The following is a 20,167-nucleotide window of genomic DNA, read 5'->3' as shown; positions in this document are numbered from 1 at the left end:
AAAACAAAGAAGTTTTGATAGACAACTAATACTGGCATCATATTAAGAAACAACTTCCCCCCTCCAGGATCTATTTCCTTTAGAAAAATTCATAAATGGACTGTCCTCCAAGCACTCTGTTCAAAACCAAACCAATGCACAAGCTGCGTATCATTTTCTCCGTCCTACATGTTAAATTTTGTCCAAAATCAAATACCATCAGGAAAGGCAGACAGCCTACTGGCTGGCCAGCACAAAGTGTTAAATTGGCTGGAACTGCTCATGGCAAAATCGAAAGCTTTGAAATAAGAGTACAAGTATATTAAATTCAAAGAAAACACAAGCACACTACTAAACCCTTATGCTTTTTTAACTTACTGAAGCAGAGTGGGGTTTTTAGAAATACACAGCATTCCCCTAATTGCACCCAGTGAAGTACAGAAGAGTTTTGCCATTGGTTGTATTGAAAACAGAGGGGTCTTAAATATTACAGTCATAAAAGGCTAAAATCCCACCTTTTTATTCAGCCAGCTTCAGACTGGCTCGGTCAGGGCTCCCATCCACCAGCAAGATGCAGAGCTCTACAGACCCGAGAAGGTTACCGTCCCAGACTTCTGCGCTACTGAGCAGACGGCTGAGCTGCTGCTCATCAATCAGCTGATGAATTGCTGCAGTTTGCAATCAGGAGTTTTAAGGCAAGTGAACAGCAGTGATGATTTACTTTGAAACATCATGCTGTAAAGCGAGTGATTCAGCAGCTGATTCACAGTGGCTCAGCTGTCCAGGAACGGGGTGTGGGGTGGGCGGACAGCTGGGACCTGCGACGTCATCCATGCTATGCCATCCCCACTAGTGAATCAGAACCCTGACACCCTATCATTTCCGTAGCACGCTTTGTGCCTCCTGCGTACTTCATACTGAAGAAACAGAAAATTTATGTCAGTACGAGACAGGAGTGTAGTTTCCCCTGCCCTATCATCAGAAGAGTATTACTGATTTCAATGTGGTATTAGACTTCCACTAACCTTGGGGAATATGATCCATTTTATGCGACCTCTGTAATCCTAATCCACCTCAGATAACCAAGGCCAAAAGATACACCTCCTCTATCTGCACAGTTAGTAGCTAAGCGTAGGTTGGAACTAGTTCACAGTGATAAACAGCTTCATCAAGAACTGTTCACACATCCATCCACAGTCAACAGAAAAAGCATCATTTCAGCGCTTAGACCTGGCAGCTGGGAGCTTGGATCTGCTTCTGACTCTGCTACAAGGTCCTCACATGGCTTTAGTCAAGTCACTCATTTTCTCATTACTGCATTCCTCTGCTTGACAGTACATAGAGGCATTAGTGTGGGGTTATTTCACTAAGTTCCAAGATCTTTTTTTGAACAGGGTACAGAAGGTGTATCACACCATATTAATGCCAGAAGCACAGTACTAGCCTTAAGCATGAAGCTCTCTTGACACGGTTCCTTCTTCAACCTCATCAAAGCAAGACATCTTCCAAATCCAAAAGCTGTTGCTCTTTGCAGACATCCATGCTTGGCCTTTTGGTGAAACCTACAATATGCTTCAGAAGAAAGCACCATTCCCTTTTATAATCATAATAGATAGTCAAGTCATAGTATACAACAGCAAGCTGTAATAGTGTTAAAGAACAGTACTTAATTTCATCTAACTGGTTCTACCTAAAACCTCATCACCAAACGTCTCTTTTCCATTTAGATGATGCAGAAAAAATGCTGGTTTAAGGCAAACAGTTCACATAATCTGTTTTTCCATTTACTAAGACCTTATGTTTCCATGAACAGTACAGAATTTTTACTGACACAGACATACAGTAGGTTGAAAGTATATTTAGAGTTTCTGCAGTGGAAATACTTCAGTTAAAAAACCACAAAAAAACATCTTCCAATGTTTAGGTTGAAGATAAAAAGGGATGGTCCCACTTTGACAATTAAAAAAGCAAACACAGCTCTGTATCCAGATCAGTTATACTTGCCTCGTACCCATTTACACCTGGGCTGAATATCAGCCAGCGGTTTCTAGACCAGAGCTGGGTCTGAGGTGTAGGGGACTTGTAAAACAGTTGGCTCCAATCAGCTTGACTGGCTCCTTGGGAAATCAAGAAGAACAGTCTAGCTAAACTGACTGAAAAGTTTTTTCCCTTGTCTAGGCAGGGCCATAGCAGAAATCTCCTCCACTCACACGCTGCATCTGCTGGTTTGTGTCAGCCTTTAAGACCCCGCAGCAGTTCCCATGCTCGACTGAAGGTGGACCCTTGGGCTCTGCAATCGATAGGTCGATCTCCTTGCCTTGAAACAATTACACCTATTAAGTCAACACACAGTAGGTATGGTATTGAGCAAACGTATAGCAGCTTGGGTTGTGAAAGGATCATTGTAAACACGGGCTAATAGTGTTGGAGTCCCTGCAGGATGTTTAAAGGAGGATCAACTCGCAGCCCTGATGGGCAGGTATGTCAGGTCAGAACGCTGCTTTCACGCGGGAAGCACCTGGCCTTGTATCAATGAGAGCAATTATCTCAGAAAATATCCCACTCCCCAATCTGACTCAAGCATATTTATCCTCTGTCTTATTGCTTATGAATCTAAACGTCTCATTGTGCTGGCTGATGCAGACTCACAGCTTCCCAGACTCATCTCTCTACTGGCGTGCAACCTGGTATTTCTGGTCCTATTTCCAGATGTGACAAGATGCAAGCAGAGTACCTGACCCCATGGGAGGGGCAGGTGACCTGGGGAACATTTTACTCTGGCAAGAAGATGCATTTTAATGAATCAAACCCCAAATAGTCAGAATATGTGGATCTGAGTCATACGGTGCTATTCTAGAGCCACCTAGGAAGACTAAGCTGTATTGTTTCCATGATCCTGCTCATTTTCTAATTAAAAATACAGCCATACTGAATACCATCCGTTCACATTCCTCACTGTAGTGATCTAGGTTTTTTAATACTACTTCTCACAGCATCTATAATAGAGGAGAAATTAGCAATAGCTTTCAGCTAGAGGTAGAGGCTTTGCCTCCTGTTTGTAAATTATGTATTGTCCTTGCTGTAGCTGCAAAAAGCACTCTGGAACTTTTGTTTGCAAGCTCATTTTCTAGCAAAGTGTTTATTAGATGATGTGACTCGGTCCCACAAACCCACACCAAGCAAAGGGCACTTGTCAGTGCTTGCAGTGTATACCTGTGTATCTACTACCATCTGGGAAAAGATGTATGAGAGAAAAAAAAAAAAGAGTATGAGCAATCAGAAATTCTGCCTCTTTCACTGAAACACAGGCATCCTATTCCAACTGACAGCTTCTTCTTGTACTGCCCAATGATCTACTGAACAGCAGAACAGTGCTGAAATGACTGAAGAAAAGGAAGATGTGTTGAGACAAAGGCAAAATTAGCTTTTCATTTAGAAACACTGCATAAAGAGACAAGGACATAAATGGTTAGGATCACCTCTATCTCCAAAAGTCGAGGGCTGTCTTCTGAAGACTATGCTTTAAATTAAATCTCCCATAACAGCTACCCTGCTCAATGTTGGAGCTTTGACACTAATCTCTCCTAATGGGTAAGAAGGATCACAGTTAATGGAAGGAGTTCTACAAACTGAGCAGGGACACAGTTGCAAAGAACGACACACCCACATCAAGGATGTGCAAGAGTGAAGTGAATACCACAAGCTTGCCCTTTGCCAAGTCATTTGACTGAGCTCCCACCACGTTTTCTAAGTGTGATGACACTCCAGTTAAAATCAGTACGAGCTGGCTGACTGCATTGTGTAGAAAGAAATGTTTCTAAACCCTCTGATTTAGATAGGAAATCTTTGGAGCGTGAACCATCCAATACTTCTTACACCTGTTCTCTTTGCACAAGACACCTAGAGCTTGATATTCAGAAAAGCTGAGAGCCACAATGCATCCCTGTTATCAGGATCATTCAGCATCTTTGGCCCCAAACATCACCTAACCCTTTCAGAGATGATAATTTCAGAAGCGCTTGAGACTACCAGTTCTACTAAGTTTTAACCATTTAGCTTTGTAGCACTTTTCCAAGGGTAACACCAATGCCCAAGTAGTCATGTAGTCAAAGGTAGCCAAGAAAGATCCCACCCACACAATTCCATCAGCACTAGTAGGTATCATAATGCCAGACCCTTACAGCAATGTAGCACAAACTGACAATATGATCCACACACAGCTCCTTCCTATCTTCACCCCAAGAAAAACTCACTTTCTAACCACTCTGAGTTACAAAAATAAACTCCCATGTTTTCAGTTCACATTCCTTCACTGATGGGGTTCCAGTGTTGAACTATGCCTGTCATTTCTGACACTGTGTGACAACAGCTCACCCTGCAGATCACAAACATGTACAGTGACTCACAGCATTCCCCAAGGACTGTTTAGGTAACTCATACAACTGGAGCACAGGTAACAACACACTGTGCTGTCCCCAAAAACCTCAACAGAAAGAAACTATGAAGAATATGAACCAATGGGGATTCATTGTACCATATAAAAAAGCACTTTACTCAGTGTGTGGCACCACTGTGAGCTTAACCCCTGATAAACCAGTACATTTTTTTCCTCTTTTACAAAGAGTTAACAAAACCTACAGTGGCTTGTTTCAGTCCTGCCTGTTTAAAGGAGTGATATCCCCATCGCTAACCCAAATTCAGAGGTCGGTTTTAGCTATTAGGTCTCTCCAGCACAGCTCACCAGTTAGCTACTTGTCTTGAGTATATTTAGCACTGATTTTCAGCTGATTACCAGCTTTTCTCCAAGACATCTGATTTGGAAGCTGTAAGATAAGCCTGAGGGACCCATCCCTCAAACGCTGTTCTCAACTTCCAAAATAAACAGACAGACTAGAGATCCAGTCCTGCCTGCCCAAGTCCCCATTTCCCACAGATGGCACATTATCTCAGCCCACAGCGGTTGTAATCTCACTGAAAACACCCCCCTCAACACTCTTTGCTTAGACAGATAGCTGTCTGTCTGAGGTACAGAGCACCTCTTTGTTCACAGCTCTTGATTTTTCAGGCTATTCTTCCTCTTTGAGAGGAGTCAGCCCTCCTCTGCTCTATTCAGGGGAACTCCTCTGAAAGTTTTCCTCATCCCTCAGCGCTGTATTTAGCTTTACACACATACAGACTGGGAGGCACTGCTTGCTGTTAGGGATGCCTTAGTTTACAGTCTAGCCTAAGCACAACATAGTACACCTAACTGATGAGCAACACGTTGGTCCCGGGTCATTTAACAGCTGTTACCCTCCTTCTGCCCCTGAACTGCTCCCACCTCACTCAGCACAGGGGCCTGAAGTTTTACCACAGTCACACACAGCAGATGCCCAGCAAAAGAGAAGCCAGCCCATGAACACGCTTCAGTGACACCACACACACACACACACACACCCCCCTGTCCTGCCCACACACCCATTTTATGCAGCCCTACAACCACAATCTGGCAAATTAGTACTTTTTCATCCCTCCCATCCAAAAAAAGCAGCCATCAATTGAACCGATGGGCTTAAGGAAAGAAGTGGAAAGCTTCTCCGAGGATTATAGCCATAAAAATATCACATCGTGCAGTTTTAGGACTCTGTTCCGTCTTAATACAGGGAAGGGGACAAGGAGAAGGACCCAACGACCGCACCGCCAAGTACTTTTTCTGCTGGGTTAAAGTCTACCTCCCCTCCCCAGCATCCTGATCCCCCAGAAACGAGCAGCTCTGCCCGTACAGAACTAGGTAGCTAACAAGGAGATAAACACCAGGAGGAAAGAGACCATCCTGACGGGGCTAGCAAGACGACGGACGGATGGACAGATAGACGGACAGACCCACACTCGAGCACCGCAGACACCCCGGACCGTACCTGGAAGTGGCCGCAGGCGCTCACCGGCCCCAGCCGCTGCTTTACCGCCCACAGGCACGCATCGTGGACGGGACGGGACGGCACGGCTCCGCTCCCCGCACAGCCGCTTCTCTCGCCAGGACTCCCCGGGCGGGAGGCGGGAGCGCGGGAGGTGGCGGTGGTGGTGGCGGCGCTGATGGTGATGGTGATGATGGTGGTGGTGATGGTGGTGCTGCTGCTGCTGCCCCCGCTGCTGCCCCGCCCCGCCCCGCCCCCTCCCTCGGGCGTCGGGAAGGGCGGGGGGCGGCCGCGCTGCAGCGCCGGTGCTGGCGGAGGCGGAGCGTGGGCAGGGCCGGCCGCGGGTGCGGAGCCGGCTCCCCGAAAGGCTGTTGGAGCGGCTTGGCCAAGCCCGCTGCGGGTGCCAGCAGCGGGCAGGCGTCGCGGGCGCTGGTTTCAAACCTGGGACTGAGCCCGTGTGCGACTCGACTCGGCTGAGATGGCCTGAGAGCAGCCACTGCCGAGCCGGCCTCGCATCTTGCCGCTGGCAGCGGTCATAAGCGAATGCTTACAGGTGGGCAAGAACGGGACGCGCACACGCAGTATTTCCTCCAAGCAGTCTCCCAGCTTGTATTTTCAGCTGGGAAATTCAGGGGATTTCCTGAGCCCGGTGCTGTTTGTCTGTTCGGTGACCCTCAACAGACCTCTCTTTGCAGTACTCATCCAGTTCCCCCTGCAGCCCATCCACAACAGTCTTCGAAAAGGACTTGCACAGATCCACTACAACTCGTCAGAGAGCCAACATCCTTCATTTCTCTTGAACTCAGCAGCTTACTAGCTTCCATCTGATGTCCCCTTGGTCTTGCATGGAGTGAAAAACACTTTGCTCTTACTCAGTCTCTGCAGAGCGCTCTGAGTTTTCTCCATTTCTTGTACAGCATTCTCAGTCAATGCTTTTCCGGGCTGAAAAGTCCAAGTCTACCCAGTCACTCCTCAAACAGGATCCAAATCTCTGATGATCCTTGTTATCCTTCACCAACCTTTTTGCAGTACTTCTAAACTTTCTGAGATGAGGGAAGCAGAGCTGCACACGCACAATTCAAGGTGCAGCTGAACCTCGGATTTAGGGAGCAGTATGCCAACTTTCCCTGCTTTCCATCCCCTCCTAGCAATTCCCAATCTATGCTCAATTTCCTATTTTGGCTGTGACCGGGCTCCAAGCTGGAGCCACCCCTCAGAACACCCAACCAAGATCTTCCAACCGAGTGGCAGCAGCCAGGTCAGAGCCCGTACTTTACACATGAAGCTAGCTACATGCATCAGATCTTTCACTAATTGAAGAAAAACTGTCCCTGGTAGTTAAATGCGCCTCTGGCAACTATTTCTGCACACAAGCATAGAAGGAGCATGTAAACCTGAGTTCCTCTGGCCAGGATGATTTTGGAGGCAGTCACACAATCCTGCCTACCTGCATTTCAATTTCTTTAAATTCAGTCTCTTTGAAAGAAATACTTTAAAAAGCTATTTTTTAAATAATTGAGCTGGTGAGATAACTAATAGTAAAGGGACCCCACCCAGCACAAAGGGCCTTTGCCCGCACAACTCCCTTCTGGAACTGGGATTTAGAGGTGCATGGGATCTCACTGTGGATTCTACAAAGTACTTGCAAGTCTTCGAGTTCTGGATTCACACAAAAGCCTGCTCTGTCCCTTTGCACAGTGTCACATATAATGTGAAGTATAATGAAATGACATTGCAATGCTATTTCTGAAGGAAGATGACACAATGTCAAGTCAGAGGTCACAGCACTTACACACATATCCTGGTCCTTTTCCCACTTTGGTATGTCAGAGGATGGTGCTACTTATCTTCCTCAGGCTCTGCTCTGCGATGTTTCTACCTCTGTTTCCTCTCTGTGACAGGTTTGCAATAAACTATTTAACTTTCTTGATTCCTGTTTACCTCTACAATTCTCTTCATCAGACAACTCTTGTTGCCATACCTATTAGAAATCTACTAGAAAAGAATTTAGACTTGTCCTGGGTTTGGCTGGGATAGAGTTAATTTTCATAAGAAGCTGGGAGGGGGCAGAGCCAGGACAGCTGACCTGAACTAGCCAAGGGGATATTCAATACTATGGTATAAAGCCATGCTTGGTATGGAGCTGGGGGAGCTGGGGGAGCTGGGGCAGGGAAAGGAGTGAGCAAGCAGCTGCGTGGTGCTTGGTTACCAGCTGGGCCTAAACCATGACAGTCCTTTTTGGTGCCCAGAATTGAGATAGTGACAGATCTGACTAGACCGTGTTAAAACAAATTTGTTACCCACATTTCTTATATTAAATAGTTGCTGGTCACAATGTTGGTTCATTTGTTCACATGGTGGTGTTATGTAAGTTCTTATATGCACTATGTATTCCCTGCAGTGATGTTTATCACCTCTGGGAGAGGGATCAAGACTATCATTTTGCTGTATTGGGTAATGTCAACTTACGATATGATTACATCACTGGTCATGAGGTTAAGCTGGTAGTTGTATGTGGCACTGTTATCATGCCTGTGCCTCGGGCGCCTTCTCTCGGAATTTGTTGGTAATCGCACCCTATCTATGGGGGAGATGGGGGGGATACTTTCTCCAGCTCTTTCACCTCCCCTTTCTCCTTCAGGCTAATTACAGCAGCTTTTGAGAATTTTGAATATCCTTGGGCTGTTCAAGACAGCATGCTCTTATTGCTATGTCTCCTGAATGTGTTTCAGGTCTTGTTTAGGGTTATACACAATTTTTTTAAGAATACCACCCAGAGATCTGCCCCAAGGCTGGATAGTCCTGGGTGTCATGGCACGTGGGAGAATATGGGCAGGTATCTAGAGAACTTCTCACCTCCAGTGGTTTGGAACTTCACTCCCGAGCAACTACGGGACCCTGATGAAGTGATAGAATATTTGAAAGGAAAATGCTGTGGCTATTCCGAAGAGGCACAACTTACCACACTGTGCTGGGCCCTGGCCAGTATCTACCAAACACTGCTTGATATTAGGCAGCACCCTCAGGGGGAAGGGAGGGAAAACAGGCCTACAGGCAATTCAACTATTCCAACCCTCATGACAAGCACTGCAACCCCAACCCCGGTGACAGGCACTGCAGCTGAACCAGAAAACCAACCTGTGCCAGTATCAGTCACCCCTATACAGAAGAAGAAATACACAAAAAATCAGTTTGCTTAGTGAGGGATGAAGGTGAACCAGGGTCATCACGAGAACAGGAGAAAGAGGCAGAACCAGAGATAATCACCTGATCCCTATCCCCGAGTGAGCTGCAAGATAAGCAAAAGGATTTCGGCTGCCATCCATGCAAGCACATTATCACCTGGCTGCTCTGATGCTGGGATAACAGGGCCAGTAGTTCGGAATTAGAGGGTAGGGAAGCCAAAGAGCTGGGATCCCTGTTGAGGGAAGTGGGTATTGACAAGGTGATTGGAAAAAAGACACAAGCCCTCTGCCTCTGGAGGCAACTCCTGTCAGGCATGAAGCAAAGGTACCCCTTCAAGGAAGATGTTACATGTCACCCAGGCAAGTGGACCACCATGGAAAGAGCTACCCAGTACCTGAAGGAATTAGCCATGCTGGAGGTGATTTACAATGACCTGGGTAACGAGCAGTTACCCACAGATCCAGATGAAGACCAATGCATGCAACCCATGTGGCAGATGTTTCTATGAAGTGCACCATCATTGTATGCCAACTCATTGGCAGTAATGTCCTGGAAAGAAGGCAAGGGACAAACGGTGGATGAAGTGGCTGGCCAACTCCGGCAATATGAAGGAAGTCTCTCTTCCTCCCTACAGGTCTGAGTCTCAGCTGTGGAGAAACTGCCAGACATGCTAGCTGAGAAACTGTCCCAAGATTTCCGGTGATTCAAGGATAAGTTATGCCCCACACCTGTATGGGCCTGTACCTCAGCTATTAGGAGTAACCATTCCCCTGCTCAAGAGAAAGGAGATAGAAGGTACACACCACAGGGTACCCTGTGGCTTTACCTGCATGACCATGGAGAGTACATGAGGAAGTGGGATGGAAAACCTACCTTGACCCTAGAGGCATGGGTACGTGAGTTGCAAGGAAAAACAATCACAAAAGGGGATTCCTCCAGGAAAATGCTGCTCCAGTTTCCAGTGGGCAGTCCCCTAGACAGAGTAGAAGGGCTGATCTCACTTCTGATCCTTTTGAAGGGACTTCTGATTCACGTTTGTGAAAAGTGAGTAACAAATACTATGACCAGGATTAGAGGGGCCCTGCCTCCAGCCAGGTGGAGGAGAGGGACAACTGGGTTTATTGGACTGTGTGGATTCAATGGCCTGGCACATCAGACCCACAGGAGTATAAGGCTGTAGTAGACACCGGTGCACGGTGTACCCTAATGCCATCAAGCTATAAAGGGGCAGAACCCATCTGTATTTCTGGTGTGACAGGGCGATCCCAACAGCTAATCGTATTGGAGGCTGAAATAAGCCTAACTGGGGACGAATGGCAAGAATGCCCCATTGTGACTGGCCCAGGGGCTCTGTGAACTTTTGGCATAGGTTACCTCAGGAGAGGATATTTCAAGGACCCAAAAGGGTACTGGTGGGCTTTTGGTATAGCTGTCTTGGAGATGGAGGAAATTAAACAGCTGTCCACCTTGCCCGGTCTCTTGGAGGACCCTTCTGTTGTGGGGTTGCTGAGGGTTGAAGAACAACAGGTGCCAATTGCTACCACAACAGTGCATCAGCAGCAATATCACACCAACCGAGACTCTCTGATTCCCATCCATAAGCTGATTCATCGGGTGGAGAGCCAAGGGGTGGTCCGCAGGACTCTCTCACCCTTTAATAGTCCCATATGGCCAGTGCAGAAGTCTAATGGAGAGTGGAGACTTAACCGTTGACTATTGTGGCCTGAATGAAGTCACGCTGCCGCTGAGTGCTGCCATGCTGGACATGCTAGAACTTCAATACGAACTGGAGTCAAAGGCAGCCAAGTGGTACACCACAACTTATATTGCTAATGCATTTTTCTCAATCCCTTTGGCAGCTAAGTGCGACCTACAGTTTGCTTTCACTGGTAGGGGTGTCCAGTGCACCTGGAATCAACTGCCCCAGGGGTGGAAACACAGACCCACCATTTGCCATGGACTACTAATCCAGACTTCTCTGGAACAGGGTGAAGCTCTGGAACACCTGCAATACATTGATGACATCATTGTATGGGGCAACACAGCAGCAGAAGATTTTGAGAAAGGGAAGAAAATAATCAAGTTCTTCTGAAGGCCAGTTTTGCCATAAACCAAAGTAAGGTCAAAGGACCTGCACAGGAGCTCCAGTTTTTAGGAATGAAAAGGCAAGATGGACGTTGTCAGATCCCAATGGATGTGATCAACAGAATAGCAGCTATGTCTCCAACAACTAGCAAAAAGGAAACACAACCTTTCTTAGGCGTTGTGGGTTTTTGGAGGATGCATATTCCAAATTACAGTCTGATTGTAAGCCCTCTCTGTCAAATGACTCAGAAGAAGAAGGATTTTAAATGGGGCCCTGAGCAAAGACAAGCCTTTGAACAAATTAAATGGGACATTGTTCATGCAGTAGCCCTTGGGCCAGTCCGGGCAGGACAAGATATTAAAAATGTGCTGTACACCACAGCCAGGGAGCATGGCCCTACCTGGAGTCTCTGGCAGAAAGCACCAGGGGAGACCCGACGTTGACCGCGAGGGTTTTGGAGTCGGGGATACAGAGGATCTGAGGCCTGCTACACTCCAGCTGAAAAAGAGATATTGGCAGCATATTGGCAGTTGCCTCAGAAGTGGTTGGTACTGAAGCACAGCTCCTCTTAGCACCCTGACTGCTGGTGCTAGGCTGGATGTTCAAAGGGAAGGTCTCCTCTACACATCATGCAACTGATGCTACATGGAGTGTGTCGCACTGATCACACAAGGGGCTCACACAGGAAATGCCAGATGCCCAGGAATTTTGGAATTCATTATGGACTGGCCAGAAGGCAAAGATTTCAGAATATCACCAGAGAAGGAGGTGACATGTGCTGAAGAGGCCCCACTGGATAATAAACTGCCAGAAAATGGGAAGCAATGTACTCTGTTCACTGATGGGTGCTGCCGCATTGTAGGAAAGCATCGGAGGTGGAAGGCTGCTGTATGGAGTCCTATACAACAAGTCGCAGCAACTGCTGAAGGAGAAGGTGAATTGAGTCAGTTTGCAGAGGTGAAAGCCATCCAGCTGGCTTTAGACATTGCTAAATGAGAAAAACGGCCAATACTTTATCTCTATACTGATTCATGGATGGTGGCAAATGCTCTGTGGGGGTGGTTGCAGCAGTCAAAGCAGAGCAACTGGCAGCACAGGGGTAAACCCGTCTGGGCTGCCCGGCTAGAGAAGCTGGTTGTAAAAGTATGTCATGTAGACACCCAGGTACCTAAGAGTCAGGCCACTGAAGAACATCAAAACAACCAGAAGGTGGATCAGGCTGCTAAGATTGAAGTGACTCAGGTGGATTTGGATTAGCAACATAAGGGTGAATTATTTATAGCTCAGTGGGCCCATGATACCTCAGGCCATCAGGGAAGAGATGCAACATATAATATAGATGGACTTGTGATCGAGAGGTGAACCTGACCATGGACAGTATCGCACAGGTTATCCCTGAATGTGAAACATGCACTGCAATCAAGCAAGCCAAGTGGTTAAAGCTTCTCTGGTATGGAGGATGATGGCTGAAATATAAATATGGGAGGGCCTGGCAGATTGACTATATCACACTCCCACAAACCTGCCAAGGCAAGCACCATGCGCTTACAATGGTGGAAGCAACCACCGGATGGCTGGAAATGTATCCCATGCCCCATGCCACCACCCGGAACACTGTCCTGGGCCTTGAAAAGCAAGTCTTATGGCGACATGGCACTCTAGAAAAAATTTATTCAGACAATGGGACTAATTTCTGAAACAACCTCATAGACACCTGGGCCAAAGAGCATGGCATTGAGTGGGTATATCACATTCCCTATCATGCACCAGCCTCTGGGAAAATCGAACAATACAATGGACTGCTAAAGACTACATTGAGAGCAAGGGGTGGTGGGACCTTCAAACATTGGGATTCACATTTAGCAAAAGCCACCTGGTTAATTAACACTAGAGGATCTGTCAATCAAGCTGGCCCTGCCCAATCAGAACTTCCACGTGTTGTAGAAGGGGATAAAGTCCCCACAGTGCACACGAAGAATATGTTAGGGAGGACAGTCTGGGTTAGTCCTGCCTTAGGCAAAGGCAAGCCCATCCACGGGATTGCTTTTGCTCAGGGACCTGGGTGCACTTGGTGGGTGATGAAGAAGGATGGGAAGGTTCAGTGTGTACCTCAAGGGGATTTGATTTTCGGTGAGAATAGCCAGTGAATTAAATTGTATGATGTTAATCGCTAAATAATCCTGCCACTGTGTGTCATCACTACTACAGTTGCTATATGCCATATCAATGGTATTACAGTAAGAGTCACCCAAATCAATGAAGGATGGACTTTGAGGAATGGTGATGGAAATGGTGATGGAACTTGAACTGGCTTCAGCAACTGGCGCCCAGCAACCTTCTCAAGATCAACATCTTCAACCCACAGACTGTGGGCATGGGCCATGCCAAATATACTAGCCGTAAGCTCAGGATGCAGCATACAACAATCTAACACCACACACCATCTCTCTTGCCCTGAGAGACTGTTACGACAGATGGAGTCCCAAAGTCATGGATTAAATGAACTCAACAGACATGTTAGAGGGATGGTCTATAAACTAAGGGAATGATATCTGTGTGTGTGTGTATATATATATATATATATATATATCAAAGACAGGGAAAGTGGTGGTGATTAATTGAAAAGTGTGGGGTCTGGGCATGACATAGTTGGTATAGAATAAGAGATGGATAATGTCCTGGCCGTGGGTGGGAGAGTTAATTTTCACAAGAAGCTGGGAGGGGGCACAGCCAGGACAGCTGACCCGAACTAGCCAGGGGGATATTCGATACCATATGACATCATGCTCAGTATATAACTGGGGGAGCTGGCTGGCGGGGAGGAGCGAGTGAGCAGCCATGTGATGCTTAGTTGCCGGCTGGGCTTAAACCATGACAAGACTTCATCCAGATAAAGGGTTTTCCTTTTTCCTTTTGCCCCTCTCAGATTTGAGGACAAACATTTGTTTTTCCCTCCCCTAGTCTCCTTTATGCTCAGACACGATCTTTGATTAAAGCAGAAATATTTTACTGAAGTAACTGCATGTACAGACACATTTATCCTGGTTTGTTTTGGTGCACGCTGACAAGAGTGAAGGCAGCCTGTATGCTCGCTGGCAGAGAGGACTACCCTAGAGGAGTGATGGGTGGTGCAGCAAATGACACATTGTGCATGAATCAGCAGCACTGCGCTGCTGCAAGACTGGCAAATGCTACAGCTCAGTGGGCTGTAGTCAAGTATTGTACTAAGCAAGGAAGGTCATTTGTCTGCTGTGCTTGGCGTTGCTCAGGCCTCATTTGCAGTAGTGCAAGCAGTTATGAATAACTTGGCAAGAGTTGAGAGGAGATCAAAAATTGTAAGGAGATAAGAAGTACAGTTATGAGTCAACATTTCAAATGCAGAACATGCCCAGTCTGTATTGCTCAGACGCTTTGCTTATTTATTCTTCCCATTTTTGATATGGTAGTGCTCACAACAGCAATGCAGATTAAGAGAATTAAGCACAAACAAAACCAAAGAAAACTAGATGGGGGCTCATTAAACCAGTTAGACCAGTGCTCGCTAAAGAAGTTCTGTGCAGGCAATGTTCTCCTAAAATCCAGGCCTGGGTCCCATGGCTGGATTTGCTGGCATGAAACCCAGCATCTAGGCTGGGCTTTAACATGTTACCCTCCACCATGGTAGAAATACAGACTACAGACTTGGACTGCAGGCCGGGCCTCTGCTTTGCCTGGGTATTTGAGTTATGGAAAATTCCATCCACAGCCCTGCCTTGTCTCCATTATTAGTATAAAAACATATTTTTCATCTAAATGTGAAAACCGAATGTGTTACTTCAAAACAAACTGGATTTTAGAAGAGAAGAGATTTTTGTATCTAATAGACACTGGAAAACTCTGGGCCCATGTACGCAAACAAACTACAGTTCTGGCTAATTTTAACGGGGCTCCTGGGCTTTCATACCCACTCCAGAAAAGCCAAGCCGAAACAGCAATGCCAATATAAACTGCTGAAGAAGCAGGAGTTTAACTCCCCAAATTTCAACACTTACATAGAGTGAAAATTTATTTTTTTCAATATATTTCTGTTTACTTTTCTGGTGACTAGTAGCTGAGCCGATAAGCTTCAAATCAACATATTCATACTATCCAGTGTTTCTCCAAGACATAAGAATTAGAAGTTATAAAGAATGGGGGGAAAAAGCATGTTTAATGGCATCAGATGACTTGATGAAATGAGGCTTTAGAAAAATCACCAAGCCTAGGAATACTGAGAATAGAGTTGTTAACTCTATGCAACTTCCATTGTGGACTAACTTCCATTATGTGGTTGAAAATCTGTCTACCGATAAAACAACCTACCCCCCCCGCCCATCTCTGGGTTTACCGTGATGCCATGCCTGTGCTGTGTGCTCCAGCCAAATACTCATCATTTCCAAGTGATAAACCAGAAACCACTTCCCTCAGTTTACCCAGTAATCTTTTACTGGTTATATCATGCAAGCACGGTCTGTAACACAGTTAAGTGATGCTGAATTTTTAGCATAAAGAGAGAACATTGTCTGCTTTTTCAGCAAGTAACTGTCTGGACAGTTCTCTGTCAAAGCAATGTGTAACCAATTGGCTAAACTAGCTGCTCTCTGCCTCCTGTAACTCCAAAGCATCATCAAAGAAGAATAATTAAGAGAAAACAGCCAATACCTGTTCTTTTTTCATTTAATACTTGTTGCTGTGCAAATACATCAAAACCCTTACCCTGTGGTTTGTATCAGTTCCCTGCATAAAGCACAAAGACATCAGGTTTCATTTAAGCCCTATGTTTATTCATTTTGAACTTGAACTAGGATCATATTAAAAACAGATTACAAATCATTTAAAAGCTATTAATGCTTGCCAAAACTAACCTGTGGTTTTAAATAAGAGGAAAGTCACAGTAAATGAAAAGTAGCATTTGACTCACTGTAGAGAAGTCACGTTACATAAAAAGTGCACGATGTATTTGGCATTTCAAAAAGTACTCAGCAGAATCCCATACACAAAGAGTACTCTTGATACAACTGGATGGAAGGGAAGGATTTAGAGTTTGAAGTCGGTTGTCTGAAATTCAAAAGTAAGCATTAGTCTGGCAATATTAGCACACATTTAAACCTGTGCACAGAACTCCTGCTGAAATCATTGAGACAGCTGCATAGGTAGAATTATTTGGAGAACCAGATACTAAAACTGGTTGACCACTTTGAATTTTAAAAAAACTGCTTCAAATTCAAGTCACACTGTAAACATTTAGATTAGAGCGAGCAGTCCAGCAGATCACTTAAACCTTGCCTTGGCTTCAAGTTTGAATTAAGTGCATACTTCAGTGATTTGACAGAGGGATTCAAGCACAGTCTTCAATGTTTAGATGGGGTGGTGTGACAGTGCAATGGTTGTGTGTGGCGATTAAGAGATGTACAAGCACTCAGGGCACTTGACTGGTAAGCAGACAGTACTTCCTGTAACAGGTATTTTGTAATGAGACTTTGATTTTAGCTGTTTACAACTTTGTCAGAATTTAAGCAATTGGAGCTAAAAGTGCTGATGGCAGGTGCCTGCTTCAGGTTAGGGCAAAATTCAGATAAAATTATTTATGCTTTTCTGAAAAGGTGGTGGACAAAAATCTACTGTTATTGCTCATGTTCCTGTGTTGGCGACAGCTTTTTTATTTGTTACTGAAAGGAAAACATTCTGTGACAATGCCTTGGACAGGGACTGGAAAATTGAAAGAATACGCTCCCTGTAATTTGCCTTTAATGTTTTGCCTTTAATGGAAGAACTGCCCAAATTCAGACAAGCTCTTAATTTCTGAAAGCTCTCTGTCTGTCCTACATGCACATGTGAAGAATTTGTCAGCATAATTCTTACAGACCTTCTTGCGACTGACAACATCAGTCCCAGGCTTCAGGAGCTGAGCTGGACTTGCACCAAAGTGACCCCATTCTGTGCAGTGGGCACCATTGCTGAGAAGATGGAGAGTCTTCTGTATTCTCAGTGCCCTCCATGTTAACACCAAGACAGTGTGAAAAGGAGGAAGAAAATTGACAAAAATGTGGAAGGATCAAATACTATATTTTGGGGAGAAACAAGATGGGGTAAGGACATCGAGTATTGGGATAATATAGTTAAGGAGGAATCTTACAGAGGAATTAAAACTGCAGGAGACATCTCCCAAATGGAGGTATCTCCACTGGAGCTCAATGCCATTTGCAAAGGAGGCAAGCACCGCCCAGATGCAAAAGTATCAAATTCTGTATCATCTGGCAGGCTAGTGGGAGGAACATGTGACTCCTGAATCCAACTCCATGAACCAGTGCTTCAGACACAGAGAAGTCTGAGAGGAGGACTCCATTCAGTCATTTCACATACCTGAGCTTGACATGATACTTCTGTCATTTAAGAGGGTGACAATCAATGTGTAAAAATGGACGTCAAATCTTTAAAGCCGTTCACCCTTGAGAATGACAAGGCTAAGTGCTGACTTCGGTGGGGAGCAGAAGGGAAAGACAGTCATCCTTGAAGAGTATTATTTTCTCTCCCAAATGACAAAGAAGGCCAATGTGAAGCATTGCTCACATGTCCTGAGGCTGTCCCTTGTAAGGTATCACATAGTCGTGCCTTCTTTCCTGTGAAACCCGTGTGAGGCAAGCAGTGAAGATGAAAATACCAATGGCTTGTCACAGCGTCTGTCTAAGGAGGACAACCAGCTTCACTTTCTCTTTCATTGAATCTAACTGTGGATTATCTTGACCTTTCCCCAGGTCTGGCCAGTGTGAGAGTGAGGTATCTGTAAATTAAGCCACATAAGGCTGTCATTGTGTTGCAAAAGCATCTTCAAGCTCTTAAGGACAAGCAGCAACTCTTTCATTTAGGACAGTTTATAGGTTGCTTCTTATTTGAGAGTCTCACTGAAACCTTCAGTGTTAATGCAGTGTGGAACTAATAGCCATGATGAAAAGTGTCAGGATTTGGTCTGCCTTAAAAATTTATTTATGCAAGGAGCAAATGGCTCTGTCTCCTCTTGAGTGAACATAACTTTGCCAGTACTATTGGGGTGCTTTACAAGTTCAAAACCATCAAAAGAAGTGCAGGTCAATGCATGATGCTTCACTAGTTCCTGATGTCCCTTATGAGCTGGAAGACAGAGGAAGTGGGTAAAGTCAATCCCAACTCAGTATGGCTTAATCCCGATTTTTGTCTCTAAAAGTTGTTGATGCACTGCAATCACTTGCATTATTGATGGCCTCTATTTAACTGTCCCCAAAGGAATAAACTGTCTAGAGTGAAATAATTGTTTCCTGTTTATTTACATAAAACTTCCCCAAAGTGTCTTAACTAATAAATCTTCACAGCTACCTGCAAATTTGAAAAATATTCCACCTTGTCTTAAAGACAAAGAAACAGAGGCATTTTCAAAGGCAGATGATGTAGCACATGAACAGCTAACACCAAGAACAGAACCAAATCCTGATCCCCAAGTCCTCTGCGGCTTGGGAGGTCAGAACCTTGTGGATTGGGAAGTATGCCTAACCACAAAGCAGACTATCCAGAAGAAATAACATACCTTGCACAATTAATATCTTTAACTATGGGTAAAAGCTCTCATGTAGGACCTTGTCTGATGATATACACGTGACGTAGGAATACAGAAGAAACGGAGGTACTGATGAATGTGATCTGGCTTCTGATCCTGGTGGATAACTGCAAATGCTTCACACTATGTCAATGCCACGTGCCTTAAGCTTTAAAAGTCCCAAACCCCTCGTTTAGCAGCATTATTCCAAAGCTGGACGTTGGGATCTTTATTTCTGTTTAGTTATTGATTTACGGTTGCTGTTGTTGGAGGCTTCTCCCTCACCCCCTCAAGAAAAGGAAACATTTACAACTTCTCCTGCCTCCCCACCCTTTCTTCTTTCAGCCTGACATCCTCTCAAATGCTACCTGACTGACTGCAGCAATCATCCTGTGAATGGTAAGTAATTTCCTTATTGACAGTCTCGCATTTACTCTGACATCTGCCAGCACTCCCTGACACTTGAATAAGCATTAAGACATTAACAGTCTGGCACAGGTTTAAGGGTTTGAATAATAATGTTCTGTGGACTCACCACACTCACGCAGGCAGCCAAAAAAACCCTTGTGCACTAAACGTTGCCATCCTTGGGGCTGGGAAAGGCTGCTGGAGGGGTGACTGCAGCGACCGATTACCTACGTGGATGAACTGCCACCTTTTGCTATTCCAGACAACAAGGCCTGATCTCTGGCCAGTGAAGCTTTTAACATCTTTCCCTGTACCGCAGTACAATTGGGATCTGGGCTACAAGAAACAGACTCACTGGTTCGGGAAAATAACAGGAAAGAGCAAACAGAAACAAAGGGAGTCTTCAGAAAAAAAAAAATAAAACCCGCAAACCCAAAGCCCCACATTAAAACAAATAAAACACCTCCTCCCAAAGCCAAAACCAATCCTTCTTAATTTTGTAATGTTCATAAACCCTCCCTGAACTGCTGAACTGGAATGGGAGAGCTTTGAACTGTCTTTGGAGTGCAGAGTCTTGTACTGAAAGTATCACGAGGACAAAACAGTCTCCATTTTAATGGATTACCAAAATGAGAAAATGATCCTCCTACATTTGCTTAAAGTTTATACTAGCACTTGGTTTATTTCTCTTGTGTGTGTGCCTAGCATGTAGCCAGTCTGGGACTCTGGTATAATGAGTGATCTGTTACCTTGAAAGACATTCTCTTCTGTTACTTCCAACCATACCAACCATGTCAGACCACGGCATTGAGGAAATTCATCCTTTTAACCTGCAGCAGTGGTGGCTCTTAGACAAACCTCAAAGCACTGGTTATAGTAAGAAGCTTCTGTACCAGATGACTTGCAGGAAACCTGGTATGCCTCCCAGATGTTTAATAAGCTCAAAATCTTTGGCTAGAGTTCTGTCATCTCTGCCTGCAACGAGTGCACACAGGATTCAAAGACTTCACAAACCACAGCTTTTGTTTT

At 45.2% G+C, this 20,167-nt stretch overlaps 1 protein-coding gene across 2 annotated transcripts in view; it reads right to left on the bottom strand.

Annotated features, from left to right (window-relative positions):
* Positions 1-6,098, bottom strand: part of RASGEF1B (RasGEF domain family member 1B) — a 31,733-nt gene extending 25,635 nt beyond the window's left edge. Inside the window, exon 1 of one of the 2 annotated variants that reach the window (XM_030010752.2) lies at positions 5,877-6,098. The gene's annotated coding sequence lies outside the window, so the exon portion shown is untranslated. Of the gene's footprint in view, positions 1-494; positions 649-5,876 lie in introns of those variants that run through there. The other variant, XM_030010746.2, reaches the window with a different exon arrangement.
* Between the last annotated feature and the right edge of the window lie 14,069 nt (positions 6,099-20,167).

Source organism: Aquila chrysaetos, chromosome 1 (assembly GCF_900496995.4).
Source record: "Aquila chrysaetos chrysaetos chromosome 1, bAquChr1.4, whole genome shotgun sequence".
In the NCBI taxonomy this organism is placed as follows: domain Eukaryota; kingdom Metazoa; phylum Chordata; class Aves; order Accipitriformes; family Accipitridae; genus Aquila; species Aquila chrysaetos.
Note: the sequence above shows the minus strand (reverse complement) of the source record. Positions and strands in the feature narration are given on the sequence as shown.